Consider the following 15,882-nt stretch of genomic DNA (forward strand, 5'->3'; position numbering starts at 1 on the left):
ACTGAGGCTACAATTGTCTAAAGAGCTTGGAAAGAAAAGCTACAATTCACACAGGTTTGTGAAAACTGGAAAGTAGAAGACAAAACACTGCCAGGCGTGATGAGTTTCGATTTCTTCACTGGCACTGTCTGAATTTGGTGTAAACAGCATGAAAGCACGGATCCATCTTTTTTTCTTCCTTTTTTGTGTGTTATGTTTGATTTTTCCAACAGGTTTTAAAAGTTTCTAATGTGTTCAATTCATACAGTTGGCCAATTAAGATTTTATTTAAATCTATTGACGATTATAAGGAACTGACATACCCTGAGAGAGTATCCAAACGTCACACAAAAAGCACCCAGTTAACCTACAGATCCATATCCAGGACCTGCTTAATGGGCGGTGATAGTGCCAACCGCTGCACCACCTTTCCAATATGTCACTTCTTTGATTTAGTTAGAAACCAGTGAATTATCAAAGAGACAAAACATGGCAGCTAACAGAACAGCTCAGGAGAAATGTTGATGGAATGGTTTCAGGGTTACTTTGATCAGTATTAGTAGTGTGCTAATGCACCCTTAATCACCCTTTGAGCTTTTGGGTGCACATAAACAAGAGCCCAGACTTCACACACATATTTAAACACAAATAGTTGAAAAATCCTTCTGAATATTTACCATTCGAAGGAAAAACCTTTCTACCCCATCTGACATGAGAAAATACTTCACTTATTTACAGGGAAATCCTTTAAGGCCAGTAGACACCAGTGAAATTGCATTTACTGTAAATTAAGGGCCCTCAAGTAAGCTGTAACCAAACCTGTGAGTCCTGATCTTGAAAGACAATCACCTACTAGTCATGTCAGTGGACAGTCTGAGAGTTATGTGCGGTTATGTGTAATTTTTCTGGTACAAAAAGTTGAGGATTACTGATTTCTGGATGCACAATGTGACAAGCAGTCCTTTCATAGCAACAGGCCTCCTGTTTCATCATCATCATTCACCGTGGTAACAACAGCACAGAAGGCGCCGATAGGCTCCTCGGCTGAAAACACTGTGTGATGAATTGGATTCAAAAGTGTGTGGCAGCTGAGGAAAGTAATTGAAGCCAGTATAACTGAAACTGGATGAAGATAGTGCAGCAGTACAGCTTGAGAAAGGATTTTAACACTTGTTGTGATGATACAACTCTTCCACACAACCACAATACTCCGTTCTCCTGAGTTTAAAACAAAGAAAAGACAGATTCTTATTATCACGGCTCTGACTTATCTCCACTACATTTGAATGTCAGTAAATGGTCCTGCTTTGATAAATTTCGTATGAATCTGCTTAAAGAATCATTTGCACTTCAGTCTACCTCACATCACAGCCCAGTTTCACTCATTCAAACAGGTCTGCACCAACACACAGTTTCATCTTGGTTAAAAATGAATGAGGTGGGAGTCATGACCAGAAACTATTTCCATCTATTCGGATTCAGAGTTGTCGCTTTCTGCGATGGATTGGAGGGGTGTATCTGACTGTGAGCTGGTCCTGTCATAACAAAGTAAAAAATACTGCACTTCTGGCATCTTTGAGAAGGTACCACACGCCCTGTCCAACATCTCCCTTTAATTTGCACTTGTAATTCCTTAAATTAATTAAATGGTTCCATAGCTTTCAACCTGCAACCATGTCTTTGGGGTGCTGCCATATTTTAATTTGTTGGTGGATTAACAAGTTATTTATTTCTCTTGGGACTAAGTCTCTTTCAGAGGCAGCCCCCAGTGGCCACTACTGGTACTGCAGTTTTTAGCGCTGCTTCAATCATAAGCATTATTTTCTTGTTTTTTTAAATGCTGAAAATATAGCAAAGGCATGATACTGTGGTTTTCAGTAACTCAATATTAAATGCTTTATTTATTATACATTATATTATAGACTATATTTGGCTTATAATGGCCTTAATGAATACAAAATAGTGACACCGAGTTGGTAATCTTTTTTGAGGCCCTTAAACTATTCTTAAGTGTCCAAGTTCATTCAATCCCTTTTATTTACTCCTTATACATGTCTCAGTGGTATCCTGCATTAGAATTTGATGAGGCACTTTTCCTAAACCATTACACTATCTCTCACTCACATTTTGTTTACCATCAGCTGTTAAAACCACCCAATGGAAAAAACAGAATCTATCTCGACATTTTATTTGTTGTAACAATCACAACTGAGACTGAAAGATGAAAAAGAGGAATAAAAAAACCAAAATGTTTTGCTGTTACAAGCACAAATATAGGTTGGTGTTAGTAACTACCAGGCAGTCGTGCTCATCTTCTTACACCTGACTTTCAGGGACAATAACAACATGCAGTTTTTGCACCGTGTGAGTTGTGTATCATCACGTAGTGTGTGCTTGTCCTAGCTGAATGAGGGAGACGCTGTATATACAGTATGTACTTTCAGTGCTGCAGGAGCTGGGACACCTGGCAGCTCGAATTTCATTTCTCATTTTATTTTACATTTTTTTCTTGGCATTAAGTGAGCTGAGGGGAAAAAGAGACACATACCTTAAGCAGTGCATGCACCATTATCCACACCCCGCACAACAGAAACAAGACGAAACAGAAGTCTTACTCAAAGCGTTTCTGGCTGAGGTGCAAAGGTTTACAAGCCTGAGTGACAGTGATTGTTGTTTTTGGTGCTTCCAGTTAAGGGTTCACTAGAATTTTGTCAACTCATTCTCACCACATGTCTGATATAACCCCCACCTTCAGTGTAAAATCCATTCAGTGTCTTAGTGTCGTGCGTCGTGTGCAGGCTGTCGATTCACTAGAACATCCTGAGCCACAGTTATAAAAGACTGAGCCTGAGATTGTGAAAGAAAAATCTATTTTTGGTTTATTGGCCAGGATTACGTTTTTACACACATGCATGGACACAGACACACAAACACACACACACACACACTTGAAACAGGAGACTAATTTGTACTCAATTTTCAGGGACCTCTTGTCGAGACAGCCAAACCTACTTGCATTCTGCCTGTAAGTGCCTTACCCTGTGTTATTCTGTGTGTATGTGTGTGTGTGTGTGTGTGTGTGTGTGTGTGTGTGTGTGATGAAGCCCTCAAACCTTTGATGTTCAAACTGCAGCAAAGATATCATCGACCAACAACCTGATATTATTTTTATATGAAAGATAAACTTGGCACAAAAAGAAAGGATGTTTGTGATTGGTCGATTATTTCTTTGCTGTAACTATGCTACTTGGCAATAAATCTGATAATCTCCTCTGGAAAGCTTGTTTATTATTATTATTTAAAAGGAAAATGCATTTGTAGGTTGAGCAGCAGAGTTGAGTATGTTGCACCCATCAAAAACTTGCCAAATCTTCGCTGCTAATGCCAAACAGCTTATTCTGCTGTGGACTCTTATATCGTGTCATTTCGATGGATGAAGTCTGAAGAAACAAGACATATTGGCAATTTAAACATTTTTTAATTTAACAAACTGGGGCCTCAGTGACATGTGGAAGAAACATAAAGAGGAACAACAGCCTGGCACCTCCTCCTCATGCTGATTGTGTTGGTCACTCTGGTACGGACAGCACGCTTAAGCTGATCACATAACTGTTCAAAGGGGTGGAGGTCAGGACTGCAGGAAAACCCCGCTGTGGGATTGCCAGTGGTTGCAGAATCTCATCTTGATATCTCTGCACCGAGAGTGCCTCCAATGACAGCAAGCCTTGTTTTTCCAGAGAGAGAGAAGATGACCTTCACCATCACACTGCCTCCACCAAAAGCTGTTATCAACATAGCGTTCTCCATGTCTTCTCCATACTTTGATCCTACGACAAGACAAGGAAATGGTCTTCTTCTTTGGATGTCCACTTCGCCGCCTGTCTCTGACACCTTCTATTATACTGAACTTAGCCTTCAATTTGGAGAGGGAACAACGGCTCACTCAAAAAATGCTGCAAAATGGTTTAAGTTGCACTATGGCACAGGTCTATCCAGACCAGTGAAACAGGGACGCTGCTCCAAAATGCTACAATCAGGCACCTAGATAGATAGATAGATAGATAGATAGATAGATAGATAGATAGATAGATAGATAGATAGATAGATAGATAGATAGATAGATAGATAGATAGATAGATAGATAGATAGATAGATAGATAGATAGATAGATAGATAGATAGATAGATAGCATGTACCATGAGTGGGAGGTGGGTTACTGTCTATTCAACACTCACAAAGAAGCTATTATGATTCAGCTGTAGGGAAAACAAATGATCCCAGAAACACATAGAGTTCCTTTGTTAACTATAGATTTTCCAGGGAATGTGTGTTTAGCAGGTGGCTTTGCAGCCTGCATGAGTTCCCTTTGATGGAAAAAACTGCATAAAGTTCCTCCACAAGAACCAGAATGTGTACATTAATTTCCAGAGACTTCTGTTCTCAATTTACCGGTCGATCTACGTCCCTACCCTCACCTATGGTCACGAGCTGTGGGTAGTGACCGAAAGAACGAGATCGCGAATGGCTGGCCTCTCAAGAGGGGCTCAGAGTAGAGCCGCTGCTCCTCCACATCGAAAGGAGCCAGAGAAGGATGCCCCCTGGGCGCCTCCTGGGTGAGGTATTCCGGGCGTGTCCCACCGGGAGGAGGCCCCGGGGCAGACCCAGGACACGCTGGAGAGATTATATCTCTCGGCTGGCCTGGGAACGCCTTGGTGTTCCCCCGGCACAAGCTGGAGGAGGCGGCTGGGGTGAGGCAGGTCTGGGCTTCTCTGCTTGGGCTGCTGTGACCGTGACCCGGCCCCGGATAGGTGGAAGAAAATGGATGGATGGATGGATTCTGTTCTAAATCTAGTCTTTTGTTAAGGGATGAATAAATAGCCTGAATGCTAACATTAAAGGGAAAACTGAAGGTCGAGTATTCATCTACAGGCATTTCATCCACTGTATAAATGTACTGTAGCTAAAAACTGCACCTTTGCAAAGAGAACATTTTAACGTACTATTCATTTCCTGAACCACTCAAACTACTTCTGAATTCACCACTTACTATCATCAATGCTCAAATCAGTCTTTATATAACTAGATTTTTTCAAAAGAGATAAAACTCCTGAACTCTTATTCCTGGAAATGGAGGTACCACTAACATTCACCAGCGTTGCTCCAGCTGCTCCGTGGACAACAAGATAAGCTATCTCTGTCCACATGTTGTGAACTTTATCAGCCCTTTACTTCTTCCCCTCTTTATCCTGTCACCTACTTATCTTCATATTCTCTATCTGACTGCACTTCCTGGCCCTTGTGTGTTCTCCCATGCACAACTTTGTATTCTGCGCTAACATAACCCTAACAGGTCTAAGCCAGAATGACGAAGGAAGAAATTGAAATTACTCTGCAGAATGAAGATAAACGACTTGCTCGTTCTTTCTCGCATTCATTTCCTCGCTCCCTCATGTCTCCAATAGTATTTACCTGTTCCACCAGCTCAGTGGTATAGCCTCAATAAAACATTCATGCATTAAGGGGAAAATTAGGCTTTCCCAGTCGCTTTTCCCTGAGGTCAGCCAAGTCAGCATATAATCTGTTCCCTGGAAACAAATTGCAGAATGAAGAACCCCCGGCCTGTTGGTAATGGATCCAGTGCAAGCATCAGTTTACCATTGATCACACTGGACCTGGCTGTTGGGTGTTCTTGGAGCTCTCCTGTTTGTTCCACTGTGTTATCCCACTGCATGAGGAAAGAGGGTATCTAGTATAAGAACGCATATAAAAATGCACTGCTGCTTTCATTCTCACTACTGAAAACAGTGAAAACTGTTATTCTTACTCTCCTCAGATCAATCAAAGCAATTTGTTGAATTTCTGATTTTTGTTCATAACCAGTGAAGTATGTCAACATGCCTGGATCACTTCAGCGGTTTGTCCTTCACTCTGTAGGAAACAACAGTAAACTTTTTGAAGGTTATTCAGTGGTGATAAGTGTGAAACGTAAAGTCCTCACAAACGTTATGAATGTACTTTCAGTGATGTACCAAACATGTCAAATGTTAGATTCTATGTTTTGCAATGTATATGAGACATAAATGTAATTTTGCCTGTGGCCTGTGATGTTAACTACATTACATGGACATAAAGTATTGAGCCACACCTCTCTGAATTCAGATGTTTTCAGTCCTATTTCCATATATGTATGAAAGCAAGCTGCTAGTCATGCAATTTGACTTTGCAAAAGAAACTGTGGTTCTTAAGGCAGATTTCCAACAGTCTGCTGACTCAGTAACTGCAGAGTCCCAGACCTCCTCTGGCATTAACATGAAAACAAACCTGTGCGTCAGGAGCTTCATCGCATGGCCGAGCATATCCTGTAGGTGTAAGGTGTGCAGGTCCCGCTGCTTTTGTCCATATACTGTAGACTGTTTCAATGCCAGTTAAATAGACACAATCCTCCTGAATAAAACGCCGCTGAATGGCACTTGCGGTGTTGCTCAAAGTACCAAAAAAAATAAACGTGAACATCTCAACAGCAATCGTGACTCAGTTACTCAATAAAAGCATTATTGTAAGGAGCTTCACATAAGAACTATTTTCTGTCTATTGAATTACACACAGAAATTCAAACAGACACGTGCAGCTTACTAACATCACAGCGCAGACAAAATTAAGACCATTAATCGTTATATTTTCCATGTTGTCACAACTATTACATGCCGATGCATGCTTAGGAGATGTTGTTGGGTAGAAAGAACTTTTCTGCATAAGAAATGCTAACGATGGTCATGGAAATGCTGTACAGAGAGATATGAGTGATATGGCACGCTGAGTAGACTTTGAGAGTCATTTAGTGACTTTGTCCTCTTCACTCCGTGTGGGACAAGGCTTATCATCATCTATCACAAGTGCTAAGCTGTTCCAGGACCAGAGATGGGCAGTAACGCGTTACTTGTAAACGCGTTACTAGTAACTTGATTACTTTTTTCGAGTAACGAGTAAAGTAAGGGATTACTATTGCAAAAACGGTAATTAGATTACCGTTACTTTCCCGTAGGAACGCTGCGTTACTGCGTTACTAAAACCGTGATTGTTTTGCGAGAATGTCTCATGACAGTGACGTAAGCGAGTGCGACGTTCGTGACAACAGCTGTGTGCAGATCAACAATGGATCATATATCGAGTGCGGAGAGAGTATGAGCGTGCAGCGTTTAAAGCGTGGAAGTACTGACCTTACTTTGAGTTTGATTCCATAAAAAGTGACAAAAACATTAGTGTCCGCTGTGCGTGGGAAGAAAACTTCTTTTTACACCGAAAAAACCCCTAAACTTCCAAGCAAGCACCGAGTAGCTACGACGTAATGGGAAACTCACAGAGAAACTCGCGGGTTCTTCAACTGACCGCTGCGGCACACCTGCACCAGGGTAAACCTCCGCCTACCCCACTCCTGCTTTACAGGTGAAAATAGAGCAACAGGACCGCTAGTCTTTGACTTTATTTATTTTCTGCTGTGTTTTACTTGCATCTATTTGAAAGACTGAGTGTAAACACAAAAAATATTTTATTTTATGTGCTGGAATGTGCAGAAAATAGGTTTAAATGTTAAACTAATTTCTTCCAGTCAGAGAATGTTGCATATAATTTAATTTTTGCTTGATGCCTAAAGTTAAAAGATTAAAACTAATAAAACAAGTTTTAAAAAGAGACTTTTACATTGGATTACATTTTGTATGATGATGATGCAGAAAAAGTAGAATTGGGCTGAAAGATCTATCGCTTTATCACCTCTTCAGGTTGTAAATCGTGTTTTTAAAAAGTAACTAAGTAATTAATTACTTTTGAAAATAAGTAATCAGTAAAGTAACAGGATTACTTTTTTGGGGAAGTAATCAGTAATTAGTTACTGATTACTTTTTTGTCCAGGACAGTCAAAAGCCAACTGCGGCCCCACAGGCTGCAGGTTGGGCATAGAGGTTACAACCCCAACCTGTAAGAAAACCTTGTCTTACAGAAACCTAAGAGCCATTTAGCTCCATTATACTTAGGAGGATGTAAATGCATTTACAGTGGGTTGTTTCAATGTGAGTTCACCAATTTAACTGATATTAAGTTCAATTCAATTCAATTTTATTTACATGGCGCCGAATCACAACAACAGTCGCCAGCTAAAGCTGCTACAAAGACAACCCCAACAACTCCATCAGACGACCCCCTATAAGTAACCAATTGGTGAAAGTGGGAAGGAAAAACTCCCTTTTAAGGGAGGGGCGGCCATGTGCTGCGACCAGTTTGGGATGAGGGGAGGAGGAGGAGATAAAACTGTGCAAGGTAATAACTAAAGATTAAATGTGGAGTGGTGTATAAACACATAAAAAATCATAAACAGAATTACAGAGCAAAGTAAATATATGCAAAAATTATGATGTGAACCTGTAACTTAATTAGAAAATGATTGTCATTCTTCTTCATCCTCTCTCGTGGACTCCAGAGTATTTCATTAAGATGTGTGGTTGATGTTTTGATCCATTAGGAAGAAAAAAAAGCAAACTTCCTCTGCTCAGCACTTGAGTAGCTCACATGGGATTGAACACAATGCTGCCTCCACTTGTGTTACAGGCCGATTAACTGAGCTGTCATTAATATTTAACGATATTCACAGGACTGCTTTTCTCATGCCTAGATCACATGCAGCTGCACGTGACGCAAGACGTCGAGCCAGGAGGTGAAGCTGTGGGCCTCAAACACAACGCCGCAGCGAATAAGGACAAATTAGCTCCTGTTAAGTCTCTGCATCCTAACCACCGGTTTTCTGTTTGTATATTTATTTTCAGCGCATACCTGCTTACTCGTGTTGTGAAATGCTACACCCTGACGCTGTACTGCAACCACACCGTGTGACTAAAACGAAACATCCTGAACACACTTTCACTTTCTCTCGCAGTCTCTTCTGACACTTTCTTTTTTCTGATCACACTGCACCACCCCACTTCTTTGGCTCATCAGTGAGGTGCAAAAATAGTCAAGTGGTGCTGACTGATAAAAGATGGTGTGAGGCTGCCTAGAGAGGCTGTCCTATAATTATGCTGCAGATGGAGAGTTTCTGACAGCCAAGCAAATACACAGATAAAACACTCCATGGCTTCTGATAAAAAAAACGCCAACCCAGAGTTCCCTGACGCACCAACAGGAGAGCAGAGGTGTGGCGGAGAGGTAATTTTACGAACCCGAACGAGCTGTTCACCATCACTGTGGAGTTTTCTGGTTTGCAGTGTTTGACAACAGTGGAATCAAACTCATTCAAATATTAAAGGTGTGTGCCTAAACGTCAGTTTGCCTCAGCTGGAAAATAAAGTACCTCTTACTCTGCGTCAGCCCTGCAGCATTGTTAAAACAATTTCTCCTGAGCCGCGGATCGATAGTGCACTGTTGCTACAGTGAGGTAGGATATCTTCTGTGGCTCCATCTTTAAAATGGCATCAGGAAACTTTACATATCGGCACAAAGCAGTGCCTGTAAGTAATCCAGAAACAGCACCTCGACCAGAAAGATAAACCTGAGACGTTAGTGCACTCACAACACTTCACCTCTCTCTGCACAGATTTTTAGACTTCATACATCCTTAAAAAACTGGAGTAAGGCTTATTCTTACTTCACTTCCTGATTTGAGCGGAAAAATATGTTAAAAATTAACTTCAACAAACTCTATTTGCCATTAGCGGATAGAGTCCCATTAGCCACATCAAACCCAGGAGGCAGCGTGGTTGTAAAACCTGATTAATGTAGTGTGAAACCTAAACAGAGGCCTGTTCAGCGTGACTAAAAGGCTGGGATGGACAGGAGTACCTTGACAACACTGGAAACAGGTTTAAAAGGTTATTACAAAATGCCACCATTTGTAGTTGAGGAGATTGCAGTGAGTTATACACAAAAGGCATGTTTGACTTATCAAATTTATCTAATTACTTAATCTAGTTTTTTTTTCTTTTTTGTGATTTGCTCAATGTTTCCACAAACAAATTTCTGCATTAAAAGGAATTGAATGAGAGTGAGAAGTTCATTTCTCTGTGTCTGTTTTCATAACAGACACAGAGAATAACTTAGCTCAGAGCCAACTGACGACTGAAGTAGTTTAATACACCGTGCATGACCACATGGTATCCACTGAACATCAAGGGTTTGTAGGAGAGCACAAGGGTGTGCATACAAAAAGACACGCACACGCTATTGTTCAAAGGACTCGTACATAAAGTTACACAATGAAACTAAACAAGTGCAGCTCAAGCGTAACAATCCTGGAAGACGACCATTTATAATGACGAGCAGAAGTTCAAAGTATCAAAGCGAGAAAGAAAGATGCTTTGAAAGTGGCATAGTTGCTGGTGCTACACAAGCACGTCGGAAAATTTCAGAAACTGCATAAAACCCCCATAAAACTCTTGTGTTTATGGAGAAATGTCCAAAATGTATCCAGTGAGTGAGCAGTTCTCTGGGCAAAAATGCCTCGCTGTAGCCAGAGGCCATGAGAGAACAGCCAGACTGCTTCAGGTTGAGGGCAAAGTAACTCTGACAAACACTTTGACTTATTTTGATTCACAGCCAAAGTATGCAGAAGAGCATCTTTGAATGAAAACATGTCAAATCATGAAGCAGATGGGCTTCTGCAGCAGAAGACCACACCAGATGCGACTTCTGATAGCTGAGAACAGGAAACTGAGACTACGTCCACACGTACACGGGTCTTTTTGAAAACGGAGATTTTCCGTTTTCGTTTTAAAAAATAATCCCGTCCACACGTAAACGCAGAAATGAAGGAAAACGCTGCTAGGAACATGCCAAAGCAACAGGTGGCGATATATTCCTAACCGTGCAGAAATGTTGGCCAATCAGAAGTCTAGAAGCCTCGGTGGGAAAAAGTAAACAAAGCTGGGGCATAGAAGCAGAACCGAGTCGTATGTGTGGAGGGACAGTAACTGTGTGTGTATATATAAGCATTTAAACACTGCAGAGAGAACAATCAACAGTAACAGTATTGTAGAAATTCATTTCACCGAAACAATAACGTGGCGCACACTGTGACGTCAAAAAATGCGCACACCTTTGACGCTGCGTTTTCTCCGTTTTTCTCGTCCACACATAAATGCAAAAACGGAGTTTTAGAAAATATCCACCCTGGCCGGAGTGACCGAAAACGCCGTTTACGTGTGGACGAAAGGTGCAAACGCATAGAAAAATCTGCGTTTTCAAAAATACCCGGGTACATGTGGACGTAGCCTGAGACTACTTGCTTCTGCTCACCAGAATAATAATAATAAAATAATAATACATTTTATTTGAGGGCGCCTTTCAGAAACCGAAGATCACCTTGCAAGAGAAAAAATAAGCAAATAATAAAAATAAGGTAGAGTATTGGAAATAGGACGAAAGCACGGCTCCATCCTGCCTTGTATCAATGGTCCAGGCTGGTGATTGTTGTGTAACGGTTTGGGGGATAGGCTTTGGTACCGGCTGAGCAACATTTAAATGCCACAGACTGCCAAAGTATTGCTGCTGAGCATATTTGTCCCTTCGTGACTCTAGTGTGCCCATCTTTCAGGACAAAACTCAAATGATCTCAACAATAAGTTCACTGTACTCAAATGATCTCTGCAGTCAGCAGATCTCAGTTCAACAGAGCACTTTTGGGATGTGGATAAACACGAGATTCACATCATGTATGTGCAGCCAACAAATCTGCTGTGTGATGCTTTCAGGTCAGCGTGAGCCCAAGTCTCTGAGGAGCTTCCAGCACCTTGTTGAATCAGTGCCATGAATAGTTCTGAAAGCAAAAAGGGACTAGACTTTCTGGGTGTTCCAGTGAGGACAGCACACAAACAGAAGCACTACTGCGGGTTTTGCCCTGATTTACTAATAGATGTAGTAAAATTACCAAGGCTCATAAAGGAGAAAAATGTTTTAAAAAGAGAAACAACTGCTGTTCTGGTTGGAGGGGAAACAGTAGGACTGTGATTTATACCTCTGACATTATTCTCAGCCTAGTAGAGAGTTCATAAATGGCTTTGGAATTACAGAAAGGCCTGAGTATAAATACATACACCGCCCACAGTGTGATACATACAGATTTATGCACATGTAACTAAACGTCCAGTCAGTAATGATTAAGAATCGACTTTGAGCATTAAAATGATCAAATCCTTGACATTAGTGTGAGCATTTCAGGACAAGAGAAATAAGAGAGATCTTTATTATTAATCTTTAAGTATTTGCACTGATTCTACTGCTTTAAGACATGTATTAATAACCTCAGCCTACATCATGCGGCGTCATGTTGGGATGTCACACCTATATGTGCGCGCTTATGTACAGTGGGCCTAATTGGTCTGCAGACGCTTGGTGTTGAAGAGGAGGAGGGGAAATGGGATTGAAGCATCTGGTGTGAGAAACTGCTGATAACAACCTCAGTGCTGCAGTCTAGGATCTTCAAAGAGTGCAGATAGCAGGGGATCTGTATATTGTGACAGTGTGGTGTAATAATGCGGTATCCCTGCACTGTGTTATGATAGTTTTCATTATAAAGAGAAACATGGCAGCTTACAAGTGCATCTCACTCTTAAAGCCTTGTGCATTAACCCAAAGTAATTTTTTTTATTATTATTAATTTGTGTGTTTTTTATAGAAAAAACACACAAATTAATAATAAAAAAAAAAATCTGTAACTGTAGTGAAGAGCAGTTAAAGAAACTGCAATAAAAGCGATAAGAAATAAAGAATATTAGAGATATTTTAGTAAGAACCAACTCGCTGGAATATTTTTAAATGGTGTATTTATATTTGCTATTAATGTCACTTTCTTTGTTTACATCATTGGAGTCTCTCGTTTCTGTTGTTAGTTAGGTGCTGTCTCACTGCTCAGTTCAAGCTGTTTAAGCTCGCTTGGTAACCCATTCAAACCAGTGCAAACAAACCAAACAGAGCTCATACGAGCTGCAGTAAACCCCAGAGATCCCATTGGCGATTAGTGAAGACTTACCATTGGCCATGGCCAGCAGCTATCAAGGGCAAAGGACTAGTTTTCTGCGTGGCTGTTGCAATTTACAGAAACAGATATTGTTTAAAAGCTAATAAAAAGCCAAATGACTGTCAGATAAAAGCTGATTGACTTCAGCTTGTATTTCAACAAACATGTTTCCTCATTTGCTCTTTATGAAGACGGGAAACAAGTCTGTGCAAGCTTGATTACTCAAGAGTTCATAATAATAATAATGGACTCCAAAAAGCTTCTGTCTGTGTGGAGATTTAAAGCTAGATTATGCTATTTATTTATAATATTTAGTCCAGATTATATGATCTGCAATTTTAACAATTATAAGAAGAAGTTGTTATGAATCTGAATCTTTAATGAATCTCATAAGTCAAGAACACTGCAGGGGCCACGAAGTGATGCATCACACAATAGAAGCTATGCAGGACAGCCGCCGTAGCGCCCCTGTAACCTTACTCTGAGAAGTCAAAAGTACCCTCGTCCCCATTCTGCCAACAGTAAGATACACCAACCCGCTGAATGCAGAGAATCCTACACAGAGCAGTTCCATTCATAGTATAATTGATAGTGAATGGTTAAGAGTCTCAGCACATGCCATCAAATTATGACGCGCAAAGAGAGCATTATGCTTCTCACAACACAACACACAGACACGGCAAATAATGGGACGCTTGACATTTAACAAGATTAGCATTTCAGCTAATCTGTGGCCTTAGCCCAGTTTGCTACTCTCCATTGTTTTACCATTGTCTGATAATCAGAAGCACCTGAGGAATGATGAGTGTAATCACTAAACACTGCACAGATACGGAGGAACTGAAAGCATTAACTGTGGAAAGGAGTATCTGTGATTTGACCTGATATGTTTATAATTTACACGGGTATAAAAATAATGTTTAGAAAACAGTAATTTGAGGCAAATTACACACTTCAAAGTCCAAGTACATCAATCAACCCTAAAATCCATCTTTTAACATAATAACAAGCTTCCATTCCAGCATTTGGCTCATAAGTAGACAGGAAGGCTGAAGGCTCAGAGAGTTTAGATTTAGCCCTAAAAGTGGTGACTGGAGGGGAAAAACTCAACGATCACTGAAATGGCTCTTTTGAAATTACATATTGAATCTGTAAATGTTTTATGAGTTAAACAAAAAAACAGACTGAACGAACGGAGCTCAAACACAGATGCAGAACGCAACACCTGCAATCTGTTCACATTCAAATAATGCTTTCATTTGCACCTTTGTGCCGGCAGAGGTAAAGGTTTCGTAATTATTTAAGTAAAGATCTTGTTTGATCATATATGATCAGAGTGAATAAAATAGATTAGTTCCAGCAGAAGTAGAATATACGGCACTTGAACACCCAGAACACCAACATAAATAAAAAATAACTTGATGGGTGAGTTTAAAGCGTTCTTAGATAAACATATACACACACACGTGCACAGAGGTGTACTAACAGGCACATTTCTTAGTTCTGTCTGCGCAATACAAAATTCATGATCTGAATGAGCCCACAGATGGCTGCCAATTTCATACCCTGACATGCTTTTTCTGAACATTATGTTCATCTGTGCATGCTTTTCATTGTGCAAGTCCAGCAAGTCTGCAAGTACTCGAATTGGAAAAAGTTATTCTTTCGGGACTGAAAGCCGGGACGACAAACAAGGAATTTTTCAGTATTTATTCTGAGCCTAAAAAGACAGCAGCGAGGATTATACAGTCCATAGAAGTTGTCCTGTCGTGGCATGTGTGGCATAATATTTCTGACACATTTAGCACTGACAGACAGAAAAAGACGACTGGCTGACGCTACAATGACACACAATGACCATTTGGACCAGGAGATTAAGCCTCATCCAATTACTAAACTCATCCAGTAATCACATAAACAATACACATCTGGGGGGCTACATAAAAATAGAAACTCCTACCAAGTCAGAGCGTGTACGATAATGGGAGCGAAGGCAAAACAAACAACAGCAACGAAAACGCCAATAGAAACAGACTGCAATTGGGAGCGAAGGTAAAACAAATGAATAAATGATTGTGTTTTCTACCCCGAGGCTCCGTGGCGACAGGGGTGGGGTCGAGTTTTCAAGTAAGGTGGAGGCAGAATAAAGGAAATAGAACATGGCGAGTGGAAGCTTCTGAAGAAAGAAGGTCTGGGTGGAGAGGAAGAGGAGGAAAAGTAGGAGGTGATGAAGGCCTGGGGGAGTAAAGTGCAGAGAGAGGCAAAACTGGAGCAAGAGAAGGAGGGAGGAGGGAGAGAGATGTATATTAGCACGCCTGTTTCTGCAGTGACTGCCTGGATGTGATAAATGTCCTGCAGATAGCAAACAGATATCGTACAACTCAACACAAACGTCACTTTTTTACAGACTCTGCTGTCTGCGATTTACACTTTCAGTCATTTATTCTTTGTGATGGTAACATGAGATCTATAATGATAGTGAGGTACTAATGAAAGCGTCAAATGAAACATGAAACTCATGAGGTTATGACTGAATCCTTACAGGAGGTAACACTCCAGCAGAAGTGTTAAAAAAGCACAACTTAAATAACTACAATCCGGTGACCAGCCACCGTTACACATTTCTGCCTTAGCTACAAATGTGGATTCATGTCGAGCACCGTCTGTTCAGATGGCTGCGTGATTCACATCACTCTATGAAAGGTTGTCATTATTCTTTGTTTATTTTAGTGTAAATAAATTTTATTAAAAGACCAACGTCGTCAGGAGCTGTGTCTGTGACCCAGCATTTTGAGTTTATTTTATATTTTTGATTTCTTATGTTATATTGGAAATATGTAAAGTTATTGTGCTATTTTTTTAGTTGGGCTTGTGTTGTGTTTAGTCTAGTCTAGGTTTCATCT

The 15,882-nt window shown here is 40.6% G+C and overlaps 1 protein-coding gene across 1 annotated transcript in view; it reads right to left on the bottom strand.

The window, feature by feature from the left end:
* Window positions 1–15,882, bottom strand: part of LOC309690786 (transmembrane protein 163a-like) — a 66,211-nt gene that overhangs the window by 34,463 nt on the left and 15,866 nt on the right. The gene's annotated exons all lie outside the window — the stretch shown is intronic.

Source organism: Aulonocara stuartgranti (genome assembly GCF_965226115.1).
Source record: "Aulonocara stuartgranti genome assembly, chromosome: 16".
NCBI classification, from domain to species: Eukaryota; Metazoa; Chordata; class Actinopteri; order Cichliformes; family Cichlidae; genus Aulonocara; species Aulonocara stuartgranti.